The sequence below is a fragment of the Hevea brasiliensis genome, chromosome 11 (genome assembly GCF_030052815.1).
Source record: "Hevea brasiliensis isolate MT/VB/25A 57/8 chromosome 11, ASM3005281v1, whole genome shotgun sequence".
NCBI lineage: Eukaryota > Viridiplantae > Streptophyta > Magnoliopsida > Malpighiales > Euphorbiaceae > Hevea > Hevea brasiliensis.
This window is the reverse complement of record NC_079503.1, coordinates 76666266-76688962: the sequence shown is the minus strand read 5'-3', so window position 1 is coordinate 76688962 and position 22697 is coordinate 76666266. Positions and strand designations below refer to the sequence as shown.

At 38.1% G+C, this 22697-nt stretch overlaps 1 pseudogene; it reads right to left on the bottom strand.

Annotated features, from left to right (window-relative positions):
* Positions 1-891: 891 nt before the first annotated feature.
* LOC131170292 (protein DOG1-like 4) lies at positions 892-1596 on the bottom strand (annotated as a pseudogene).
* Between the last annotated feature and the right edge of the window lie 21101 nt (positions 1597-22697).

Genomic DNA, 22697 nt, shown 5'->3' with positions numbered 1-22697 from the left:
GTAAACCTCTCTCTTTCTCTCTCTCTCTCTCTCTATCTATCTATCTATCTATCTATATAATATTCAATTTTAATTAGAATATACATGATTAAATTTATATATTAATCAATAATGTATTTATATCATATATAATATAAATAATTAATATAATAAATAGATTTTAAATTTTTTGTGTTAAATAATATGACAACATAAAATTTCAAAACATTAATATAATAAAAATGAAAATTTTATAATAATAATGCACTAAACTAATAAAAATTTATTTTAAAAATTATTTTATTTTCTAATTTTATAAGTAATTCCCTTTCACATTAATTTAGGCATACAATTTAATTATGCAAGTTAATATCATTTTAAATCACAAAAAATTATATTAAAATATATGCAAATCAAACTTTTCTTAAAAAAATAAAATAATAGAATTTAAATGAATTAAATTCATGGACTAATTTATATTTATTATTAATTTATTTTAATTTTTAAATATTTTCAACTATTTATATTTTAAAAACTTATTATTTTTTTATTATATTAATATTATAACACATATTTTTTTTAAAAATAAGATCAAATAAAAAATAATTTTTAATTAATAAATATTTTATTTATATAATTGATTAAAATGACCTTAAAATTAATATTTTAATTTAAATAATTAAATATAATATTTGTAATATAATGATAATATTATATAATATAAAATTACTAAAACATTTTATAAAAAAATTAAATTATGATTATGAGTTTTTATAATAAGTGTAAAAAAAAGTTAAATTTAAACCACTGAATAGTACATGCACATTAATTAAGATAAAACCAAATCAAAACAAAAGAAAACAAGTCTAAAAGTGAAAATCAAAACCCCTAAAACCCTACAACTGGAAGTTTCTAATTAATGGTGCAAACCCTTTTCTTTCCCCATTGTCTTAGCAAAATTTGAAGTATGCCAATCCCAGCTAAGAACTCCACGCATTGTAGTGGGCTCAAAACATCCAAAACTCCCTTTAAAGTCCTAAGCCTTACATAGTCTGCCGCTTTCATCACCTTCTCTAGTCCTTCCATTACTCCTTTTAGTGCCACTTGCACCAGTCCCTCCGCCTGCCTCACTTGCTCCCCATTCTTCACTCAAAGCAACCAACCTTACCAACTCTGCCATCTTTCTGTCTGCTACAGCCACTTGTTGCCTCTCCATTTCCCTCTCCACTTTCTCCTCTTCTAAACTTATTTTCACCCTCAAAGCCTCAATCTTTCTCATATGTTCTTGTGTCAATTCAACCAAACTGGAACTAGGAACACCATTTGTCCTTATTGAGTTAACCAGTTTTAACACTGATGAAGGTTTCTACCCAGTAACCCAAGAATATGCATTCTCTAAAGGGGAAATCCAAATTGGACAAAAGAAAGCAAGCACATCTTCATGGGCTAAGGCCCATTTTATAACGTTGTAGTCTTTGTAATGTTGTGTGACTTTGGACACCCAGTTATAACTCGATAATCCTTAGACGCCTTTCGCAGGTGTTGCAGATACTCATTGAGTTGACACATTCACTTCTCGAAAAACTTAGAGAACCTCTCTTCAACTTTAGTTTTCATATGTTTCCCCCTTCGTTTAAGCAAAGAGATAGCTAGCTAGCTAGGACTAGGTGGAAGATAGAGAAAGATGAATAGAGTGATATGTTTTTATATATAAGAAAAGGTATGCTTATGCTTGGCTTACGTGTAGCAATGAGTCAATGGTGGGTGTCAAGGGAAGAGTGATGCTTTGCAAATAGGGAGAGCCTCTTCCAGAGAAGGACATGAGTCTAATAGATTTAGGTTTGGCTTTGACCATATTGATGAGTCACTCATGCACCCCACCACTGGTGTTTTATGTTTCTTATGTTGGAAAATGTGTCAGTAAAAGAAACTATGTTGAGTTCAACGTGGAACTTAGATATCTTCCTCTTCCTTCACTATCTCTCTAAACTCAACCCTCCTCTGAGGTAATATACAACTCCATGCAACTTACTTCTTTTGCTGACATGTTTGAATAGCTACAAGCCAACAACTTGCTTTAAGCTTTTGATTTTATTGATTTGAGTTTGATCATTTCTTGTTGCTTGTAGTTGCTTTAATCGGCGAATTTATCATTTGGGTAATTATTAATTTAGGTATTGCCAAAAATGGTTATGGATATGAAGAACAATGAATAATAACTCCAACTCACAAAAACCCTAATTTTTTATTTTTTTCAATCGACAATTCAAGTTTACATAAAAGCTTTAAAATCCAAAATGTTACCCTTCAATATGGGAAATTTCTAGGTTATGTGCAAAGCGTGCTTTAGGAGAAAAAAAAAGAATACATATAGAGAGAGAGACTGTGCCCCAAGGCATTGCAGCACTACCAACAAAACTAGAAAGTGGGTGCTCAATTGAAGTTTTTCAAAAATAAATGCATTCAGCTCTCACTAAATATGATACTTGCTTGGTTTTCTACTCAAAGCATGATAAATTGGATGAAATTAAAAAGGAAAATCCAAGAATGTGCTCAGGTAAGTATAATATATATTTTGGAAACTTGACCCACATGTTTGATCCAAACAGGATCACTCGTGGTCCACCAATTAAATAATCTTTTTTCAGATCAATGGCCCATTGAAAAAAGTGTCGAGAGCACTATAAAAGAGGTATATCATTCTACTAGTATTATTAGTGTTTATATATTTAAAATTATTTTATATTTAGACATGTTTTGTGAAATTTGAAAATAAATATTAGTGTTTATTTCTTTAAAATTATTTTATATTTGGACATGTTTTATGAAATTTGAAAATAAATATTAGTGTTTATTTCTTTAAAATTATTTTATATTTGGACATGTTTTATGAAATTTGAAAATAAATATTAGTGTTTATTTCTTTAAAATTATTTTATATTTAGACATGTTTCATGAAATTTGAAAATAAATATGCACTTTAATAACTTTGAAAATACATCATCATATAATTATTGTGCAAATAGCAAGTAGTTGATCTCCAATATTATCATCCAAGGTCTGTCCTTGGCTATCTTCACCATCATAATTGGATCACCATTGTCATCACCTCTGTTATTACCTCCACACGGCCATCACCACTATCACCATCACTACCACTGCCTGATCGTTGTCATCACTACTTAGTTATCACTATTACTACTATCATCACTCACCACCACTATTCGATTCTCATTGTTGCTGCCACCATCATTAGTAATAAAAATAATAATAATTTCAAATTAAAATGATATTTAATAAATAATATTATATTAAAATTTTATTATTAATTTAATTATATTTTATCAATATATGTATATAAATAAATATGAGGTTGTATTAATAATTATATTATACTTTTTATTTTTCTAAATAAAATAATACAATATATAACTTTAATTTCAATTAATTACATTGCATTATATTCAGAGGAGAGTGTGTGGCAATTGGTTCAGGTATACTAAGAAGTTGCCCTAAAGGCACACTTCAATGCTTTAAGAAAAGCTCAACAAGCATTTCTGGAAAGCTCCAATACTTGGAAGAACAAGGGTCCCTTGAAAAATTGGTAAATCTTTTATGAAATCCTATACTCTCATATTTCTGGGAATTGCTTTATGGCTAAATAACATTTGTGTTATATCTGCCTAGCTGACAAGCATATAATTTAACTATAAACTTGCAACACCCTCCCTGTAGCAACTCCGTACATTCTACTGTTCTGGTGACCAGTGTCGGTTCGAACAGCTAGAATGTCCAGAAAAATATTTAAACTAAAGTAAGGAACCATAATTAACTCAAATATTGATAAGAAAAATTTAGAAATAAAATACAACCAAGTTAAATAAGCCGGTGCCCTTGTAACACCCTCCTTGTAGCAACTCCGTACATTCTACTGTTCCGGTGACCAGTGTCGGTCCGGACAGCTAGAACATCCGGAAAAATATTTAAACTAAAATGAGGAACCATAATTAACTCAAATATTAATAAGAAAAATTCAGGAAAAATTTTAGAAATAAAATACAACCAAGTTAAATCAGTTGGTGCCCTAGCGATGGGTAACCTAGTGAGAAGTTGCGGTTCTCGCAACTAGGAGCCCTAGACCCAGGGAAAAATTCATAAAATAATTTTTAGGACTCTAGAGAAGGGTCATTGAGGTTCCTATGGCATTAGAATGCCAAGAAAATATTTACAAAAATTTTTCAATCGGTACAGACAATTTTAGTCTGTTAAGCCAAACGGAGGGCATTTTGGTCATTTCGCCTTCAGAGGTGATTTTTGGCCGACTTGTCCAGTTAAGTAAATAATTATTATGACATAAAATGTGAATAAATATTGCTAAAAATTGAATTGAAAATGAGTAGTGAAGAAAAGAAAAGAAAATGAATTAAAATTGCAATTTTGACCTCATGCTTATGTCACTAAGCACTCTCACCCAATCACATTGTGACACATGTCCATAAACCACTTAAAATGAGTCAAATGGGCAGAAAATTGAAATGAAAAACTGAACTCTTCTTCCTCATTTCCTGTCCACCATAGCTAAGAAGCTTTCTCTCCATTTTCTCTTTTAAAGGTTGATTTTCCTAAGCTTCCTCACTTCAAAACCTTATCCTCCCTTCACTAAAAATTATACCCACACAAAGGAGAAGTGTTTGGCAGCCAAGAAAGAGTAAGAAAGCAAAGAAAAATTGAAGTCTTGGTTAGCTTGGAGTTAAGCTACAAGAGGTTAGTGCATATTTTCATATCTCTCACTCTTTATTCCATATTAGAGGCTTAAATTGAGTAAGAAATTATAAGGAATTGAAATAAAATATATGTGTATGAACACCAAGAAATTTGGCAGCCATGGGAGGAGTTTGGAAATTATTAATTTGTTTGAGCTAAATAGCTTAGAAATGGTTGTTGATAAGGATATTTGAGCTAGATGTTGATTTGGGTATGTTAGATAAAGTGATGGATTGTTAGGGTTAGGGTTTTGAGATTTAATTGAGGGTTTAATGCTTAGATATTTAAATTAAATTCTAATGGTCAATTGGTGACCATTTGATGAATTTTGACCTTAAATTGGAGACTGTTGTGGTATTGGAATTGAAATGGTATGCTGCCCATGGTGACCTGCAGATTTGGACATGAGTCCAGCAGGTTTGGGTAGCCATAACTTGAATTGTAGAGGTTCAATTGGTATAAGACCAATTGGACATGAAACTAGACACATAATAGCACAACTTTGGTGAAGAAACCATGCCCATAAGACCAAACCAAGTGGACCAAAAGCTTGCCCCAATCCGAGTGACCTGCAATCTGTTTCTGCAGAATGACCAAATAAACAGTGATTGTTCATTTGGACATAACTCAGTGTAGAATGGTCCAATTGATCTGAAATTTTACCAGAAACAAGTTGAGATATAGACCAACAACTTTCATGAAGAAACCTAACCCAAATTATGATCAGAACCTGTCCAACAAGGGAGTTGCATTCACTGTTCACTACACTGTAGATATGGTCAGTCCAGAAAAATTCAAATCTGGCCAGTTGTGGTTTTTGGACCATAACTTGAGCTACAAAACTCCAAATGGAGTGATTTAAAAAAGGAAATTCAACTAGACAAAATAAGGAACAACTTTCATGTTGATCATTTTGCCAAATTACCACTGAAAAAATGACTAATGGAACAGTAAATATAAGGTATGAAAACTGAAAATTCTGCTCAATTAACTTTAAGCTTAGAAATGGTATTGGCAACCAATACTAGCAAATTTTGAATGCAAAATGTGGTATGTTGGGAGTATTAAAACCAATGTACCTATTGTCTATGCAAAAGTCAACATTTTGGTTGACTAATGAAGTAAATAGTAACACCAAAACTTTAAATTCAAAAATTGTAAAACTCAAAAGTGTAAAATGCCCTAGTATACCTAACAAGATTGGTTTTGATAGCTTGGCATGCCAATAGGGTTCAGTTAGCAGTACTGCACATGGCATTATGCCATTCTGTGATTTCATGGCTTTTAGCCATTCTGACATTATGTTGATACTTGGCCTTGTGCCTAATGTTATTACAGCTTATTAGCTGTTCTGTTGCACACCGGGAGACACATATGTGACCGATGGTGTGACGGCCCAAGGTACTTGATACCCAGTGCCAGTTTACCCATTTATCCAGTCCAGTCGTCCAATATAGGTTACTTGGGCACCCAAAAATGAAAGTGAACAAATTTAATGAAACAATGAATAGAACTAGTACATAATAAATAAGATTACCAATAATGATAAAAAAAAAATTGTCTGCATAAGACATCAAAACATTCACTGCATATTTACTTCCTGTTATTTCTTTTTATTTTATTATTGGCACCACTAAGCATTATTGCTTAGCGCGTTGCTTTTGTCATGCGTAGGTTCTGAAGATGCTGACCGAGATCCCAGTAGACCACAGATTGGGTGAGACCTCCTGCAGCTCTGCATAGTGTCAGTGTCACCTCACCATCTTCAGTGCATTGGAAGGACACTAGGTTTCATTTTGGTATTTTGTAACTAACTTTTATTTTCTCATGTGTAATTGAGACTTATGTAATGTATTTTGATGTTAATGTAAATAGTGAAAATTGTGTTTATGAATGGAAAATTGAGTATTTATTTATTGCTTGTATATGAATACCATGAGAAATGAATGATTGAGAAATGGAAATGTTGTTGAAAAATATTGAAATTTTGATGATGAAATGGAGTTTGGGATTGATTGAAAATATTGGAAGTGTTTTTCACAGGTTCCGAAGAACTGTTTTCTCCATTTTTAGCCGGTACTCTGCTGGATTTTCTACAAAATTTTCGAAATCTCAAATAAATTATAATTTCAATAAATGACTTAAATGAATTATATTTCACAAATTATATTCAAAACTATGATAAAAATAAATTAAGGAAGAATAAAAATGATTGAGATAAAATAAAGTGTTCCGGTACACTGTGTGACATATTTTACTCGGATAAACTATAGACGGGTAAGGGGTGTCACAGCCCTAGCGATGGGTAACCTAGTGGGAAGCAACTAGGAGCCCTAGACCCGAGGGAAAATTTATAAAATAATTTTTGGTACTCCAGAGAAGGGTCATTGAGGTTCCTATGGTATTAGAATGCCAAGAAAATGCTTAGAAAAATTTTTCAATCGGTACCTACAATTTTGGTCTGTTAAGCCAAACGGAGGGCATTTTGGTCATTTTGCCTTCAAAGGTGATTTTTCGCTGACTTATCTAGTTAAGTAAATAATTATTATAACATAAAATGTGAATAAATATTGCTAAAAATTGAATTGAAAATGAGTAGAAAAGAAAAAGAAAAGAAAATGGAATAAATGAGAATTTTGACATCATTATGATGTCATTAAAACCCCAATGACCAATCACATTGTGACACATGTCCTTAACCCATTTAAAATGAATAAAATGGGCAGAAAATGAAAGAAAAAAATAGATTTCTTCTTCTTCCCATTTCCAGTCGTGACCCATTTCTTCCTCCATTAAAATTCCTTTCATTTTCTCTCTTCCAAACCTTGAATTCTCACCACTAAACCTCAAGTTCTCTTCATTAAAATTTGTTTTTACCTCTTGGGAAGGTGTTTGGCTGCCAAGAAAGCCAAAGAAAGTGAAGGAATTTTGAGTGAAAAAATTCTGCTCACAAGGTTAGTGACCAATCTCTCTTCCTTTTCTTTCAATATATGTTTAAGGACTTGATTGAGCTTAGAAATTGCACGGAATTGGAAAGAAAACTATAAGTATGCACTCTTCAAAATTTTGGCAGCCTTAGAGTATGTTAGGATTTCATTGATTAGGTTAATTTATAGTGGTCCATGGCTGCCATTGAACATGAGTTAGATGTCTTAATTCATTGATTGCATGTATAAAAAGAATTGAAGTTGATGGAGTTAGGGTTTGGGAAAAACCTAGGGTTTTACTCATGTGTTGGTGAATGAAAGTTTAAATAGTCAACTAGTGACCATTTGGCTGTGTATGATGAGGAAATGAAGTGAGTTGAGGCTTGGCAATTGAGTGTGGGTGAGCTGCCTTGGCTGACCTGCAGGACTAAGCATGAGTCCAGCAGGTTTGGGCAGTTATAAGTGGAGTTGTAGAGGTTTAATTGGTGCAAGGCCAATTAGACATAAAACTAGACACATAATGGCACAACTTTGGTATAGAAACCCTGCCCAGAAAACCAAACCAAGTTGACCTAAAAATTGTCCTAATCTGGGTGACCTGCATTTTGCCTGGGCAAAATGACCAAATGAACAATGTTTATTCATTACTCAGCGTAGAAAGATCCAATTGACCTGAAATTTCACCAGAAGAAATCTGAGACATATACCTACAACTTTTATGAAGAACACAAATCCAAATTCTGACCATAACCTAGTCAAATTGCCAACCAAACTTAGGTTACCAAATTTAGCAGAACCAGTTTTGCCCAGAATTTTGGATTCTGTCCAATCTGGCCAGTTATGGTGTTTAGGCCATAACTTGAGCTAAAAAACTCCAAATGGAGTGATTCAAAAAAGAAAATGTAACTAGACAAAATAAGGAACAACTTTCATAAAGATAATTTTGCCAAATTCCTACTATATAAATGACCAATGAAACAGTAAATATGAGGCTTGAAATCTGAAAATTTTGAATAACTAACACTAAGCTTAGAAATGGTATTGGCAATTAATACCAATCATTTTAGAATGCAAAATGTGGTATGTTGGGAGTATTAGAACCAATGTACCTATTGTCTATGCAAAAGTCAATATTTTAGTTGACTAATGAAATGAATAGTAACACCTAAACTTAAATTTCAAGAATTGTACAATTTAAAAGTGTAACATGCCCTAGTACACCTAGCAAGATTGGTTTGGATAGGTTGGCATGCCAATAGGATTTAGTTAGCAGTACTGCATATGGCATTATGCCATTCTGTGATTTTATGGCTTTTAGCCATTCTGACATTGTGTTGATACTTGGCCTTGTGCCTAATGTTATTACAGCTTATTAACTGTTCTGTTGCACACCGAGAGATGCATATGTGACCGATGGTGTGACGGCTCGAAGTTCTAGATAACCAGTGCCAGTTTACCCGTTTATCCAGTCCAATCATCCAGTATAGGTTACTTGGGCAACGAAAAATGAAAGTGAATAAATTTAATGAAATTATGAATATAACAAGTACAAAATAAATAAGATTACCAATAATGATAAAAAAAATTGTCTACATAAGACATCAAGACATGCACTGCATATTTATTTTCTGCTATTTCTTTTTATTTTATTATTGGCACCACTAAGCATTATTGCTTGGCGTGTTGCTTTTGCCACGCGTAGGTTCTGGAGAGACCGACCAAGAGCCCAGTAGACCACAGACTGGGTGAGACCTTCTGCAGCTCTGCATAGTGTCCGTGTCACCTCACCGACATCAGTGTATTGGTAGGACACTAGGTTTCATTTTGGGTATTTTGTAATTAATTTTTATTTTCTCATGTGTAATTAAGACTTATGTAATGTATTTTTGCATTGATGTAAATAGTAAAAATTGTGCTTCTGAATGAAAAAGTGAATATTTATTGATGACTTTTACATAAATATCATACGAAATGAATGATTGAGAAATGGAAATGTTATTGAAAAATATTGAGATTTCGTTGATGAAATGAAGTTTGGGATTGATTGGAAATTTTGGAAGTGTTTTTCACAGGTTCCGAAAAACCGTTTCTCCATTTTTAACCGGTACTCTGCCGGATTTTCTATAAAATTTGCGGAACCTCAAATAAATTGATGTTTTCCATAAATGACTCAAATAAATTATACTTCACCAATTGTACTTCATAACTATGAAAAAAATAAATAAGGGAGGATAAAAATAATTGAAATAAAATATGGTGTTCCGATACATTGTGTGGCATATCTTGCTCGGCTACAATGTAGACGGGTAAGGGGTGTCACATTTAGTGGTATCAAAAGCACGGTTTAGGCGTTTCTGGGCCTAGATTGAGTCTATACCATGCATTACATTTGTAAGAGTCGAGGTGACACTAATGCAGATCTGTTTGTCTTTGTTATTTTGAATAGGATATGGACCCTACATCACAGAGGGCAGTTGAGGAGGAAGTGGAGAGTCATGCTTCACTTGCAGTAGCTGAGACTGGGGGTAGGGGAGAACCTGCTCCACCAGCTCCAGCAGAGCCTGCTCAGCCTCCACAGGCCATGTTCCAGTAAATGGCCGAATTCTTCAGACAAATGGCTGGGGTAATGCCATCACCACCACCACCACCTCCACAGCAAAAATCACACCTGGAAAGACTGAGAAAATTTGGAGCAGTGGATTTCTTTGGTAAGAGAGAATATGATTCTGTTGCAGCCAAAAATTAGTTGAACAGAACAGGAAGGGTTTTAAAACAACTCCACTGCACTCCAGAGCAAAATTTAGAAGCTGTTGTATCTTTGTTGCAAGATGATGCCTACCAATGGTGGGATACAGTGTCTAGTGAAGTGCAGCCAGAAGTAATAACTTGGGACTTCTTCCTCTCAGAATTCAAGAAGAAATATGTGGATAGTGTATACCTAGAAGAGAGAATAAGAGAGTTCATTAACCTGAGGCAGAGACAGCTGACAGTGGCAGAGTATGAAAAGGAATTTGTCAGATTGAGCCGCTACGGAAGGGAGATAGTCCCTAATGAGGCCGAAAGGTTTAAGAGATTTGAAGAGGGATTAAATGATAATATAAAGATCATGATCACTGCCTTGGGAATCACAGACTTCACCAAGTTAGTGAAAGCTACAATAAAAGTTGAAAAGGTTAGAATAAGTGAGCAGACCAGAAGAAAGAGACAGTAGAAGAGGGGCTCGGGTCAGTCTAGCTCATCTCCTGCACCAGGAAAGAAGTTCAAAGGTCCACCTGCACAAAGTTCAGGTCAACCTCAAGGTCAGGGTCAGTCTCAGGGGCCCAGGCCACAGTTCACCCCTAGGAGAGATCAGTCCACACCATTAGTGGGCAGTTCTCTAGAGACGGGGTTCAGGGGACTAGCCCCAGCATCTTCTGCATGTCCGCATTGCCTGAAATGGCATAAGGGGGAGTGTTAGAGAGTGACTGATGCCTGTTTAAGGTGTGGGTCGACAGAGCATCAGTTAAGGAACTGTCCACGCAGAACTGCTACAGCTGCTCCAACACAAGCAGACAGACTTGCTCCTGCACCTCAAAGGGGTAGGAAATCTGGTAAATCTGAGGCAGTGGGACCATCACAGAGGCCTGCATCTGAGCCAGCAGAGAGGCCTGAGGGCAGAGCACTTGCCAGAGCCTACGCCATAAGAGCTCAGGAGGAGCAAGATGCCCCAGACGTTATCAGGGGTACGTTCTCCCTCTACAATACATCTGTGCATGCATTGGTGGATCCAGGATCCACTCATTCATACATCTGCATCAACCTACCCATAGAAAGGGGGATACCAGTAGGGGAGAGTGACCAAGACATTCTGGTCACTAATCCATTGGGCCACAGTGTAGTGGTGAATAAAGTATACAAGGGTTGCTCGTTAAGGATTCAGGGGTATGAATTCTTGGTAGACCTGTTTGAGTTGCCTTTCCATGAGTTTGACGTGATTTTGGGAATGGAATGGTTGTCACGTCATCAAGCAATGGTTGATTGTAAATTGAAGAGAATTTCCTTGAAAACTCCTGAGGGAAATGAGATCACAGTTGTGGGGGAAAAGACAGATTTTTTGTCCAATGTCATTTCAGCCATAGTTGCAAGAAGACTGATGAGAAAAGGTTGTGAAGCCTACCTAGCACATGTGGTGGATACTAGGCAGGCTAAGCCAGATCTATGTGACGTACCCACAGTAAGAGACTTCCCAGATGTGTTCCCTGAAGAATTGCCTGGCTTGCCACCAGAAAGGGAAGTCGAATTTGCTATTGAAGTACTGCTGGGTACAGCACCAATCTCCATTTCTCCTTATAAGATGGCACCCACAGAATTGAAGGAACTGAAAATCCAGTTACAAGAATTACTGGATAAGGGGTTCATACGCCCCAGTGTGTCACCATGGGGAGCTCTAGTGTTGTTTGTAAAGAAGAAGGATGAGACTTTAAGGTTATGCATCGATTACTGATAGTTGAATAAAGTGACTGTGAAGAACAAATATCCGTTGCCTAGAATTGATGATCTATTTGATCAATTAAAGGGAGCAAGAGTATTTTCAAAAATTGATCTCAGATCAGGGTATCATCAGTTGAGGGTGAAGGATGCAGATGTGCCAAAGATTGCATTCAGGACCCGGTATGGGCATTATGAGTTCCTGGTGATGCCCTTTGGCCTAACAAATGCACCAGTGGCATTCATGGACCTTATGAATCGTATCTTCCATCCATACCTAGATTGGTTCGTAGTGGTCTTTATTGATGATATTTTGGTGTATTCCAAGACCAGTGAAGAACATGATGAGCATTTGAGGATTGTTCTGCAAACTCTGAGAGAAAAGAAGCTGTATGCTAAGTTGTCCAAGTATGACTTTTGGTTGAATGAGATTGCATTTCTTGGACACATAGTGTCAGCTGAAGGGATTAGAGTGGATCCCAAGAAAATAGAAGCAGTGATGGAATGGAAGCCTCCCAAGAATACAACTGAGGTCAGAAGTTTCTTGGGGCTAGCTGGGTATTACAAAAGATTTGTGAAGCGATTTTCTTTAATAGCTGCTCCAATGACCAAGTTGTTACATAAGAATGTCAGATTTGACTGGAATAACAAGTGTCAGGCCAGTTTTGAGAAGTTGAAGGCTATGTTGATAGAGGCACCAGTGTTAACACAGCCAGTGTTGGGAAAGGACTTTGTGATCTACAGTGATGCCTCTCATAATGGGTTAGGGTGTGTATTAATGCAAGAGGGGAAGGTGGTCGCTTATGCTTCCAGGCAGCTAAGGCCACATGAACAGAATTACCCTACCCATGATCTAGAACTTGCAGCAATTATCTTCGCATTGAAGATATGGAGGCATTACTTGTATGGTGAAAAGTGTTACATTTACACAGACTACAAAAGCCTAAAATACTTGCCAACCCAGAAGGAGCTCAACCTTAAATAGAGGCAATGGATTGAGTTCCTGAAGGACTATGATTGTGTGATTGACTACCATCCTGAGAAGGCAAATGTAGTTGTCGATGCTTTGAGTAAAAAATCTATCACAGCTTTGAGATCATTGAATGCCCGTCTATCCTTGGCTCGAGATGGAGCTATTTTGGCTGAGTTGCAAGTGAGGCCAAACCTACTACAGCAGATTTTAGATGGGCAGAAGGCAGATGAAAAGTTAATGACTATTATGAGCAAAATGTATGAAGGGAAAGCAACTGACTATGAAGTGAAAACAGATGGGTGTCTGTATTATGTCGCAATAGATTTTGCGGTCGCCCGGACGATCACTCACCGAAGTGGGAAAAAGTGAGGAGTCACCACCTTAGTTTTGAGGGAAACTAAAGAAAACCATTTGAGAAGTTAAATTAAAAATGAAACCACTTCAAAACAGAGATTCTAAGTTCGGGGTCCGTAAACGGGTGGGGAAGGTGTTAGGCACCCCACCTCGTCCCTTAATAAGGGTAAGTAGATTTAATTCTGCGTCCTTTATAAATTAGTTAGGAGGGCTTAGGCGGCAATGTTAATCCTTTTGGTAGAAGGAATATTTGATTTTTCACTAAATTTGGATCACCCAGATACATAAGTAAATGAGACAACCTTAGTGAATGGGTGTGAGAATCGGATAAGAACTCTCCTCCAATCTCTTTTAAGTTATTTATTAAAATTTTGAGGGGAGACCGGATAAGAACCCTCCTCCGATCTCCTTTAGAGTTATTTATTAATGTTCCGAGTTGAGACCGGATAAGAACTCTCCTCCGATCCCTATTTAATGTTTATTAGAATTTTGAGTTGAGACCGGATAAGAACTCTCCTCCGATCTCTATTTAATAGTTATTAAAATTTTGGATTGAGACAGGATAAGAACTCTCCTCCGATCTCTTTTAAATTAGAATTTTGAGTTGAGACCGGATAAGAACTCTCCTCCGATCTCTTTTAAATTAGAAAGGAGCACGAAAGGGATTTTTCCGATCTCCCGAATTTTGGTGTCCTAAGAACCTAAGGATAAGGATCCTTAAATTTAAAGAGGTTGGGGATAAGATTTCTCGATACCTTTTGGCTAGATGGGGAAAACTAGACTTGATTTACCGACCTTCCATGTATTCATTTTACCAATATCTATTAACATCCGATCTATGCTGTTATGTTTACTTCGGTTCTATTTCGCTTTATGACATCTTGCCGAATTGTCATTTACGACCTAATAGTTTGGCTATCTTCCTGACGTGTTATTCATGTTCTCTCTTTTAAAAGAGACCCCTAAGTTGCAGCTACCTACGTTTACCCAACCATTTACATACTACTAGGAGTTAGAAAAACTTGTTTTCAGAAATGACGGAGATCAATAAAATGAACTGATCACTAAAAAGATGATTTGAGATTCACTTTCTTTGGGATTGCTTGTGCAGAAATGATCTTGAAGAAAATCGCAGATGTGAGAAGAACAAGGAAAATGCGGGAAATAAACGTAGACACTTAATAAAACAGTAGCATGAACTCTTACAACAACATTTTTCTTGGGTTCTCTTGTACAAAATAATCTTGAAGAAAGTTGCAGATGTATGAAGAACAAAAGAAGTGCGGAAAATAAACGTAGAGCAATGATGAACTCTTACCTGTGAGGAGCCGGGTCTACTAAAATAGTTACGGGGTGGCAAATAGGGATAAGACCGTGGACTGATTAGCCTGAGAGTGGTGTTCTTCGTAGACTGGAGGATGCTTAGCTAAAATGCGACTAGATCAAGATGAAAAGAACCGAATAGAATGAAATTGAGCTTGGACAGAAATGATAAAATGGCAGAAAGTGAGAGTGTGACCAGATAATGAACAAACTGGAAATGTAGAGTTCGATTCGAATCTTTTCAAGAAAAACACTTCAGAAAACTTGTTTCAAAAGTCTTTTTGATTGACACTTCTAAGTAGCAGAGTAGTAAACCAAATGAAATTTCAGAGTTCCTCTGCTATAATAACAGCCTCTTGTCTATTTTTTTCTTGCCCGTCCGTCCCTTGAACAGTTTTTATGCAGGTATTTATAGGAATCGGGTGCTCTTCGTGAAGGGTCAGGATTTATTTTGAGGGAGATGGAGGGTCAAGATTTCGAAGGACATGATCGGAGGTTCAGGAATTAAAGAGAATCAAAATGAATGGTTGAGATCACTCTTCATAATATTTGTCATTTTCTTCTTTCCATCTGACGGTCCAAATTTCCTTGTCCGGAACGATCCGAGGGCTAAGAGCGAAAGACGCTGGTATTGTCGTCTTCTCTCTTGATCTAAGGGTTCCGGGTTTGTCCTTACAAGTGGGATCAACGGTGGAGATTGGGATGTACAGGACTGTCATGACATACCCTGGCACCTGTCAGCATTGCGGGCGATTCTTTGGCGTGCGGTGGAGATCTCGTCTGCAACGCCTTAACTACCTCGGCTCTGATTCTGACGACGGTTATTGGAATTTGTCTTATTCTTTTTGCCTACCGATCCCTCCTCTTTCTGATCTCTTTCACATGTTCTTTCCGACCTTTCGTGCTGGTCTCCCACCTTCCGATCTACTATTCCGATCTTTTCCCTTCTTCAGGTCCGGTCTTGGTCAAAGTATTAATTGTCCCTCGATTCCCGAAGCGTTCGCTTCGTTTTCTGTTCAGCAATAAATGCTCATTTTCCCCTATATATACTCCTGTCGACAGAGACATTTCTTTCATCTGATTTTCCTCTCTTCCTTTCTTACTTTCCCTGTTCTAGCTGCTCCGGTGGAAGTTCTGGCTATAACTGTGGCTTTGATCTTTTTCCGATGAACTTCTTTACTCACCGACTGAAAATTCACGATCCCGGTGATCGAATGACCTTAACTGACGATGGTGAGAGGACTGGATTTGATCGATCTGTATTGCGGACCTTAATTGTAGCGATCTCGAGTCGCTCAACTGAGTTCATTCGGTTTCTCATCGCATTGGGTGTTCCGACAGCGTCTTTCCTCCACATTGGGTGTTCCGACAGCGGGTCGGTTTCGAGTGGTAACATCGGTGACGATGTCTCTCATCTTCATGGGAGTCATAGTCACCCCATCTGAGCTGCACATCTATCCGATGCCAACAGCCGGTCTCCTGGTCAAACACATCTTTTGATTCAGCCACAAGACTAGGCTTTGACATAGGCCTTTTAGATAGGATGTTCCACCGGTCTCTAGAGATCGCCCAAATGATGTAATCCTAAAATGTAATCAGACCTCTAGAGATCGCCCAAATGATGTAGTTAGACCTTTATTGTAGTCCGATCCCTAGAGATCGCCCAAATGATGTATTTTATTTTTAATGCAATCCGATCTCTAGAGATCACAGAAATGATGTGATCCAATGTTAGTGTAATCCGATCCCTAGAGATCGTCCAAATGATGTAATCCGATCTTTTGAAAATAAAGACTTTATTTTGTCGGTTATCATCTTATTATTTTTGCATTGATTATTTTCCGATCTCTAATGTGGTTATCCGATCTGGTTCTTTACCTGAATGACACTTAACTGATCCTTTATTCAAAATATTTAACTTATTATGCCGATCTCCTATTAACCGATCTCTGAACATTCGGATATTTGAGAGAAGTGTCGAATGTACCGCCGAGTCCCACCAATCGATGCGCCGCTTAGAACCTCGCGAGCATTAAATGCTCGGACTAGTATAAATAGGGGTGGGAGGGTTAGCCTTGTTCTCTCATTCCATTTTCAATCCCGCTCACAACTTCAAGTTCTCTCGTTTTCTCAAGTTCTTCCGACGCCGATCGACTCGGTAAGGGCTTTGATCCTCTTTTTAATTTAAATTCTTTGTTTCTTTTGAAAATGAAGCGGTCAGAAGGTCGAGAGCGCGAGCCCTCCTTCGATTCGCCTCGTGGTCATCGTCTCAAGAAGAGGCATCGGGCCAAGCGTTCAACAAGAACCTCCTGTGGCCTCCGCTCCAACTCGGGGCGGTCATACCATCGAGGCTCGCACCTTCTTCAAGGAGAGAGACCCTTCCTATAGACGAGCTTCCGCTTCTTCTTCGAGAATCCGACCGCAATCGTTTGTTCAAGAATACAATATTTGTCCCGATTCATATGAGTGATCAAGTGCCATGGCGATCTTCGTGTCGATCACTCTTTTGAAGAGAATGACATGGTCATGGTGTACGAGGAACAGTTAAAGGCCGGTCTGAGGTTCCCTCTAGCCGATTTCTATAAGGAGGTCCTAAAACTTCACCGAGCATCCATTGTTCAAATTCACCCCAACTCGTGGCGGATCTTGGTGGCTTTCCGAGGTCTATGCCGAGCTAAGGGAATCAGACCTACGGCTAAGGTGTTCGCCGAGCTGCATGCACTAACTCGCAGAAAGGATGACGAACACGGTTCTTTCAGCGAAGCCTCATTGCGGACTCTTTTCCGATCCGCCTCATCCCTTAAGAATTGGAAGAACCGGTTCTTCATTCGAGGAGTAAAGATCCGAGCCGCTTTGAGGACTTTCCTCGTATGGTGGTACCAGGGCCCTCGCTCAAGCACATTACCCTGAGTCAAGAGGAAAGCTTAATAGTGATGGAGCTGAAAAGTCAGGCCGCCACTCTAAAATATTCCTGTCCAAATGCGGTGACTGCCGAACTGCACCATTGGACCATGCAACTGATCACCGGCCAAGATCGCGAACTTCCGCTCTCTGACCTCGGCATTGGTATTTTCTATATCTCAGTTCTCAGGACCTTAGCGATCTCACTAACCTCTTTTCTGTGCAGGTATGGCGGGTGGTGAAGGTTCTAGGAAACGAAAGAAAGAAAGAGAGATCTCCCGGAAGATAAAGGAGATGAAGCGTTCGGAACGACTTCAAACACCCGGTCACGAACCTGGGGAGATACAAAGAGACCCACCTCAACCTTCGGGTCCGCCGACCACTGAAGCTGTCAGATCTCCTCCTAGATCGGAAGAGCAGCCCCCGCCTCTCTCAGTTATTCCAAGCACGGAAAGGGAGCCTTCTCAATCTTCTGGGAGGACCTCTTCTCGTGGCGCTCAGATACTGATCGACTCCTTGAAGGATAACCGGACTGTTAGGGAGAACCCCGATTTTGCCAAAGTCCTGGGGTCTACCATCTTCTTTCAGGAGGATCGGGACAGGCTATCCCGGAATGGTCTCGATGATATCTTGACTCGATCCATGAGCTTGAATGTGGAGTGTCTGGTGAACCAGACCATGGTTCGGGAAAAGATTCAACGTCTGGGTAAGGAGGTCGGGAAGAAAAATCAGGAATTGGCTTCCCTCCGATCCCAACTCTCATCCGCTCGGGATTATATATCTCAAGTCGAGGGACGGGCGAAGTACCATGAAGACAAGCTGGCCGAAAAGTCTCGTGACCTGGCTGAAAGAGAACGGGCTCTCAGAGAAGTCCAGGCACTTCAGGCCAACGAAGCCGCTCAGGTCGCTCAACTTATAGAGGAGCTTAACGCGAAGGATAAGGAGCTTACAGAGAAAGACAAAGAGCTTAAGGAAAAAGATGAAGAGATGGTGTCAGGAATAGCCGGAGCCTATGTGAATGCTCATAAGGATCTCTTGGCCGAACTCCAAAAGCGCTACCCTGAAGAGGACTTCTCCTGGATGGATGACCTGGCTCCCGAGGGCGACGGCGAAGATAGTGAGGAGGAAGCCGAAGGTGAGGGAGAGAGGGAGAGTGATCCAAATGTAGATCAGGCTGGGGGTGATCCCCCAGCCGAATAACTTGTACAGATTATGACATGAAATGGAATGCCTCTTTGTTCAATGAATGATTGTGATCGGAAAATTTTAAACCATTGTTTGTCTGAGTATTTGATTGTATGAGCACAGCAAAACAAAAACTAAATGTGATTATTAATCTAAGTATGAGAGATCGGAAAGCACTTTAAGCATGAGATCGGTAGGGAAGAAATGCTGAATGGAACTTGATTGAAAATTTAACTCGAACACTTAAGATCGGAATCCTCATTAAATCGAACCAAAACTTTAGCTCTTAAACTTTCGGAAAGGAGGTCGGCAATAAAACTGGTAGGAAAAGATCTAGTGCCAGTTCATTTTATTTATCAACAGAGATCAGGAATATACTTGACAGGTCCGGAAATTCGACAACGGGTTTGAGAGGTCGGTAAATGATTTGAGAGATCGGCGAGGCTTTAATGAATGTGAGGACTTAGCATTGATTCAATTCTTTGTGAGGAGAGATCGGAAATGTGACCGCCTATCAAAGAGGGATCGGAAACGTGATTAGCTGTTCAAAGAAGAATTTTTATTGATTCTAGGGGTCGGCCAAAATATGGTGTCGACATATTACAAAGGAAGATTATGTGTACCAGATGATGGGGAATTGAAAGCCAGTATTCTGAAAGAGGCACACACCACTGTTAATGCTATGCACCCAGGAAGTACAAATATGTATCATGATCTGAAGCTTCAGTATTGGTGGCCTGGTATGAAGAAGGACATAGCTGACTATGTGACTAAATGCTTGACATGCCAACAAGTCAAGGCAGAACATCAAGTTCCATCGGGTTTGCTACAGCCTATACGCATACCTGAATGGAACTGGGATCGGGTCACCATGGATTTTATAAGTGGTCTACCTCTCACCCAGAAGAAGCATGATGCAGTATGGGTGATAGTAGATAGATTGACGAAGTCAGCACACTTTCTGCCAGTTAGGACTGACTACTCACTGGAGAAGTTAGCAGAATTGTACATCAGTGATATAGTTAGACTACATGGAATTCCACTTTTTATCATATCTGATCGAGACCCAAGGTTTACATCGAGATTTTGGAAGAAATTGCATGAATCCTTGGGTACAAAACTCCACTTCAGCAGAGCTTTCCATCCTCAGATGGATGGGTAATCAGAAAGAGTAATCCAGGTAAACAATTGAAACCAATTGAACTAATACAAATATTGAATTGAAATGATAATAATAACATGAAATATATGGCAGGTCCTTGAGGATATGCTGAGGAGTTGTGTCATTGAGTTTAAGGGAAGTTGGGATAGATACCTCCCACTGGCAGAATTTGCATACAACAATAGCTACCAAGCTAGTATCCAAATGGCCCCGTATGAAGCACTGTATGGGAGGAAATGTAGAACTCCAGTGTGCTGGACTGAATTGGGTGAAGACAAACTGGTAGGGCCAGACCTGGTGAAACAGACTGAGGAGAAAGTAAAACTAATCAAAGCCAATCTGAAGGTTGCCTTAGATAGACAAAAATCCTATGCCGACCTGAAGAGAAAAGAAATAGAATATGTGGTTGGCGACAAAGTGTTTCTCAAGGTGTCACCATGGAAGAAGGTACTGAGGTTTGGAAGAAAAGGTAAGTTAAGCCCTAGGTTCATTGGCCCATATGAAGTTATTGAACGTGTGGGTCCAATGGCCTATAGGCTAGCTTTACCACCAGAGCTGGACAATATCCATAATGTGTTCCATGTGTCTATGCTAAGAAGATACCGCTCAGATCCTTCACATGTCATCTCCATGGAAGAAATTGAAGTACAACCAGATTTGACATATGAAGAAGAACCCATACGGATCCTGGCTCGGGAAGTGAAAGAGTTGAGGAATAAGCAGATTCCACTAGTGAAAGTGCTTTGGAGGCACCACAACACCGAGGAGGCAACTTGGGAAAGTGAAGAGACGATGAGGCAACAATTCCCTCAACTGTTTGCATCAGGTAAATTTTGAGGACGAAATTTAAATTAGAGGGGAAGAGTTGTAACACCCTCCCTGTAGCAACTTCGTACATTCTACTGTTCTGGTGACCAGTGTTGGTCCGAACAGCTAGAACGTCCGGAAAAATATTTAAACTAAAGTGAGGAACCATAATTAACTCAAATATTAATAAGAAAAATTTAGGAAAAATTTTAGAAATAAAATACAACCAAGTTAAATGAGCCGGTGCCCTAGCGATGGATAACCTAGTGGGAAGCAATTAGGAGCCCTAGACCCGAGATAAAATTCATAAAATAATTTTTGGGACTCCAGAGAAGGGTCATTGAGGTTCCTATGGCATTAGAATGCCAAGAAAATGCTTAGGAAAATTTTTCAATCGGTACAGACAATTTTAGTCTGTTAAGCCAAACAGAGGGCATTTTGGTCATTTCGGTCATTTCGCCTTCAAAGGTGATTTTTAGCCGACTTTTCCAATTAAGAAATAATTATTATAATATAAAATGTGAATAAATATTGCTAAAAATTGAATTAAAAATGAGTAGAAAAGAAAAAGAAAAGAAAATGGAATAAATGAGAATTTTGACATCATTATGATGTCATTAAAACCCCAATGACTAATAACATTGTGACACATGTCCTTAACCCATTTAAAATGAATAAAATGGGCAGAAAATGAAAGAAAAAAACAGATTTCTTCTTCTTTCCATTTCCAGCCGTGACCCATTTCTTCCTCCATGAAAATTCCTTTTATTTTCTCTCTTCCAAACCTTGAATTCTCACCACTAAACACCAAGTTCTCTTCATTAAAAATTGTCCTTACCTCTTGGGAAGGTGTTTGGCTGCCAAGAAAGCCAAAGAAAGTGAAGGAATTTTGAGTGGAAAAATTCTACTCACAAGGTTAGTGACCAATCTCTCTTCCTTTCTTTCAATATATGTTTAAGGACTTGATTGAACTTAGAAATTGCAAGGAATTGGAAAGAAAACTCTAAGTATGAACTCTTCAAAATTTTGGCAGCCTTAGAGTATGTTAGGATTTTATTGATTAGGTTAATTTATAGTGGTCCATGGTTGCCATTGAACATGAGTTTGATGTCTTAATTCATTGATTGCATGTATAAGAAGAATTAAAGTTGATGGAGTTAGGGTTTGGGCAAAACCTAGGGTTTTGCTCATGTGTTGGTGAATGAAAGTTTAAATGGTCAACTAGTGATCATTTGACTGTGTATGATAAGGAAATGAAGTGAGTTGAGGCTTGGCAATTGAGTGTGGGTGAGCTGCCTTAGCTGACCTGCAAGACTGAGCATGAGTCTAGCAGGTTTGGGCAGTTATAAATGGAGTTGTAGAGGTTCAATTGGTGCAAGGCCAATTAGACATGAAACTAGACACATAATGGCACAACTTTGGTATAGAAACCCTGCCCAGAAAACCAAATCAAGTTGACTTAAAAATTTCCCTAATCCGGGTGACCTGCATTCTGCCTGGGTAAAATGACCAAATGAACAGTGTTTATTTATTTGGTCATAACTCAGCATAGAAAGATCCAATTGACCTGAAATTTTACCAGAAGAAATTTGAGACATAGACCTACAACTTTCATGAAGAACACAAATCCAAATTCTGACCATAACCTAGTCTTGCCAACCAAACTTAGGTTACCAAATCTGGCAGAACCAGTTTTGCCAAGAATTTTGGATTCTGTCTAATCTGCCCAGTTATGGTGTTTAGGCCATAACTTGAGCTAAAAAACTCCAAATGGAGTGATTCAAAAAAGGAAATGTAACTAGACAAAATAAGGAACAACTTTCATGAAGACAATTTTGCCAAATTCCTACTGTAT